Source organism: Rhinopithecus roxellana, chromosome 15 (assembly GCF_007565055.1).
Source record: "Rhinopithecus roxellana isolate Shanxi Qingling chromosome 15, ASM756505v1, whole genome shotgun sequence".
NCBI lineage: Eukaryota > Metazoa > Chordata > Mammalia > Primates > Cercopithecidae > Rhinopithecus > Rhinopithecus roxellana.
In genome coordinates this window covers 50,027,942-50,032,296 of record NC_044563.1, presented here as the reverse complement: position 1 = coordinate 50,032,296, position 4,355 = coordinate 50,027,942, and the positions used below count along the sequence as shown (strand labels likewise).

General features: G+C 42.3%; 1 pseudogene across 1 annotated transcript; it reads left to right on the top strand.

The window, feature by feature from the left end:
• The first annotated feature begins 585 nt into the window (after positions 1–585).
• Positions 586–1,999, top strand: LOC115893607 (annotated as a pseudogene). The gene has a single exon (XR_004053675.1). The product of XR_004053675.1 is annotated as a keratin, type I cytoskeletal 18 pseudogene (transcript).
• The last annotated feature ends 2,356 nt before the right edge of the window (positions 2,000–4,355 follow it).

The window sequence follows — 4,355 nt, the reverse complement described above, 5'->3', positions numbered from 1 at the left end:
TTCCTTAAAGCCTGTGACTTCAGGGTAGCATAAATAGTATATATTCATACGGCTATATAAACAAACTGCTTTTGTCTACTTATGTTTTAATGTAGAAATTTATGAACATGTTTTGATTATGTATATGAGTTTGTTTGAGATGATGTCTCAAAAAAAATTTTTTTGGTCTGTTTATTTGCATGAGTAGTGATATGGTTTTGCTGTGTCCCCACCCAAATCTCATTGTGAACTGTAGCTCCCACAACTCCCACGTGTTGTGGAAGGGATTAAGTGGGAGGTAATTGAATCATGGGAGCAGGTTTTTCCTGTGCTGTTCTTTTGATAGTGAATAAATCTCATGCAATTTTGTGTTATAAAAGAGAGTTCTCCAGCACAAGCTCTGTCTTGCCAGCCACCGTGTAAGATGTCCCTTGCTCTTCCACCACGATTGTGAGGCCACCTCGGCCATGGAAAACTGAGTCAAACCTCTTTCCTTTATAAATTACTCAGTTTGGGGCATGTCTTTATTAGTAGCGTGAGAACAGTACTAATACAGGTAGTGAGAGGTAACTTAAAAAAAACAAAATGTCAGTTCGTCGGCAAAGCCTGAGTCCTGTCGTCTGGCCTTCCTCCCATACAGCATGAGCTTCACCACTCGCTCCACCTTCTCTACCAACTACCGGTCCCTGGGCTCTGTCCAGGCGCCCAGCTACAGCGCCCGGCCGGTCAGCAGCGCGGCCAGTGTCTATGCAGGCGCCGGGGGCTCTGGTTCCCGGATCTCCGTGTCCCGCTCCACCAGCTTCCGGGGCGGCATGGGGTCCGGGGGCCTGGCCTCAGGGATGGCTGGGGGTCTGGCAGGAATGGGAGGCATCCAGAACGAGAAGGAGACCATGCAAAGCCTGAACGACCGCCTGGCCTCTTACCTGGACAGAGTGAGGAGCCTGGAGACCGAGAACCGGAGGCTGGAGAGCAAAATCCGGGAGCACTTGGAGAAGAAGGGACCCCAGATCAGAGACTGGAGCCATTACTTCAAGATCATCGAGGACCTGAGGGCTCAGATCTTCGCAAATACTGTGGACAATGCCCGCATCGTTCTGCAGATTGACAATGCCCGTCTTGCTGCTGATGACTTTAGAGTCAAGTATGAGACAGAGCTGGCCATGCGCCAGTCTGTGGAGAATGACATCCATGGGCTCCGCAAGGTCATTGATGACACCAATGTCACTCGACTGCAGCTGGAGACAGAGATCGAGGCTCTCAAGGAGGAGCTGCTCTTCATGAAGAAGAACCACGAAGAGGAAGTAAAAGGCCTACAAGCCCAGATTGCCAGCTCTGGGTTGACCGTGGAGGTAGATGCCCCCAAATCTCAGGACCTCGCCAAGATCATGGCAGACATCCGGGCCCAATATGACGAGCTGGCTCGGAAGAACCGAGAGGAGTTAGACAAGTACTGGTCTCAGCAGATTGAGGAGAGCACCACAGTGGTCACCACACAGTCCGCCGAGGTTGGAGCTGCTGAGACGACGCTCACAGAGCTGAGACGTACAGTCCAGTCCTTGGAGATCGACCTGGACTCCATGAGAAATCTGAAGGCCAGCTTGGAGAACAGCCTGAGGGAGGTGGAGGCCCGCTACGCCCTACAGATGGAGCAGCTCAATGGGATCCTGCTGCACCTGGAGTCAGAGCTGGCACAGACCCGGGCAGAGGGACAGCGACAGGCCCAGGAGTATGAGGCCCTGCTGAACATCAAGGTCAAGCTGGAAGCTGAGATTGCCACCTACCGCCGCCTGCTGGAAGATGGCGAGGAATTCAATCTTGGTGATGCCTTGGACAGCAGCAACTCCATGCAAACCATCCAAAAGACCACCACCCGCCGGATAGTGGATGGCAAAGTGGTGTCTGAGACCAACGACACCAAAGTTCTGAGGCATTAAGCCAGCAAAAGCAGGGTACCCTTTGGGGAGCAGGAGGCCAATAAAAAGTTCAGAGTTCAAAAAAAAAAAAAAAAAAAAAAAAAAAACAAAATGTCATGACTTGGAAAAGTTGTTGAGCTGCTTCTTACTTGGGCAACTCTATGTAGCTTTCCTTGGGATAAGTTTAACCAGTTACCTATGTTTTACTCAGCCACATAGAGGATACCAGCTAAGATGCTTTGCATTTATACTCAACTCCAGACTAAAATTTTCTTTCTCAGAGTTCAGGATAAAACACATCATTGGTGGCCTAGCACTGTGGTTAAGAACATGCAACTGCCTAGGGTTGAGGTACTACCACTACCTCCCTGGATATTTAGTTAATATTTGTAACAGCACTTGGTATGCATCTAGTATAAATTCTCAGTAATACATTAGTTAGATTAATTTATTTATTTTAGCAAAAGATGTTTGGGGAAAGTAAGTCAGAGGGTGTGATTATCTGAAGCACTATATCAGCAGTAATCTCAATTCTCTTTTATACCACCCATCAGACAAAACTCATTTTGACTCATTTTTATAGTCTGTAGTTCCAGCCCAATACCTTGCTCTTGATGTGGACTGAGTGTTGTGTAGAGACTAAGACCATAGGCTCTGAAGTCAGATACTTGGATTTAAATATTCATGGAAGCACTGTTTTGTTACAAAACTCTAGGAAACTTAAATACCTGTGGCACAGTATCTTCATCCATAATAGGGGGGAAATAATCACATGTTTTTCATGTTGTTGTTTTAAAAGGTAAATAAAAATATAAATGCTAACTGATAAAATGAGTGTTTGGCACATAGTAAGCACTGGTAAGTTACTGTGAATATGATTATACCCAGATTGCTAAGTGTTGCTAATAAAGTCAACTAAAATATAGCCATGTACCACACAACAATGTTATGTTCAAAAACAGATCAAATGTAGGACAGTGGTCCCATAATATTATAATACTGTTTTTTATGTATCTCTTCTATGTTTAAATATATTTAGATGCATGATACTTACAATTGTGTTCCAGTTGCCTACAGTACATGCTATGGTGTACAAACTTATACATGCTGTGTAAGTTTGGAGCCTAGAAGCAATAGGCTATAACATGTAGCATAGGTGTGTAGAAGGCTACACCATCAAGGTTTGTGTAGGCACACTGTGTGATGTTCACGTGTGTACAAAATCACTTAATAATGCATTTCTCAGAACATATCCTTGTGTTAAGTGGCACATGTCTGTATATACTGGAGCTACTACAAAGCCATGCCTTCCAAATTCAGCTGGATTGTATGATTATTTTCATTTTACTTAACTCTTTGTTTTTTCAAAGGTTAATTCAAATAGCATTGTATTTTAAAAAGGCATGGATTTAATGAAAAATATATGGATTCACATCTAAGCTCTATTTTTTGCTGAATGAATAAACTTGAACAATTTAACTCCTTTGTGCCTTAAGTTTATTAATCTATAAAGATGAGTAACAAGATATAACTAGTACAATTGTCATTAAAGATTAAATAAAAAATCATATGTAAAATGTCTGACACAGACACTCTCAACAATTATGAGGGCGAACGCAGTGGCTTACACCTGTTATTTCAGCACATTGGGTGACTGAAGCAGGAGTATTGCTGGAGCACAGCTTGAGCAACATAGCAAGATCCTATCTCCACAGATTAAAATAGTTTAAAATTAGCCAGGCATGATGGCATATTTCTGTGGTCTCAACTACTCTGGCAGCTGAGGTGGGAGGATCACTTGAGCCCAGGAGGTAGAGGCTGCAGTGAGCCGTGATTGCTCCACTGCACTTTAGCCTGGGTGACAAAGTGAAACCTTGTCTCAAAAAAAATTATATATATATATATATATATGCTAAATTTTTAGTTATGTCTTTTTTGACACTCAATAATTAAATTTATTTTTAGAAAATGTTAGAAAATTGGTAAAGCTTTATTTTAATGATGAGATTTCACAAGTAAGTGGAATATGGTTTCCTATTAGTGGAAATCAAATTGGTAGTATTAGTTCCTATTGCCATAGTAACCATAACTTAGCAACAAGAAAAAGAGATGAGAATGCCTGTTGTACCAATGTGATGCTGTTCTGCTCATATTTTCATTCAATAATATTTCAAGGATTCTATATTTGGTAGGTCAGAGTGATGATTGGAATTAAGACAATACTGCCTATCAGTTATATTGAATTGTTCTATTTATTATAACCCCCAGATTGCCCTAATTTTATTTGAGTAATAGCTGCACTACAGCACTTTTCTAGTAATGGTGTGTAGCAGCCCCTTTCCAGCAACAACTGAATATTCTGTATTACATAAAAGTGCAGACGTCAAAAAACAAGTAGCAGTTTCTGTAAATGTAAATATCAGGGCAATGAGAGCCAAAGGTAACTGAAAATTCTGTGAAGTC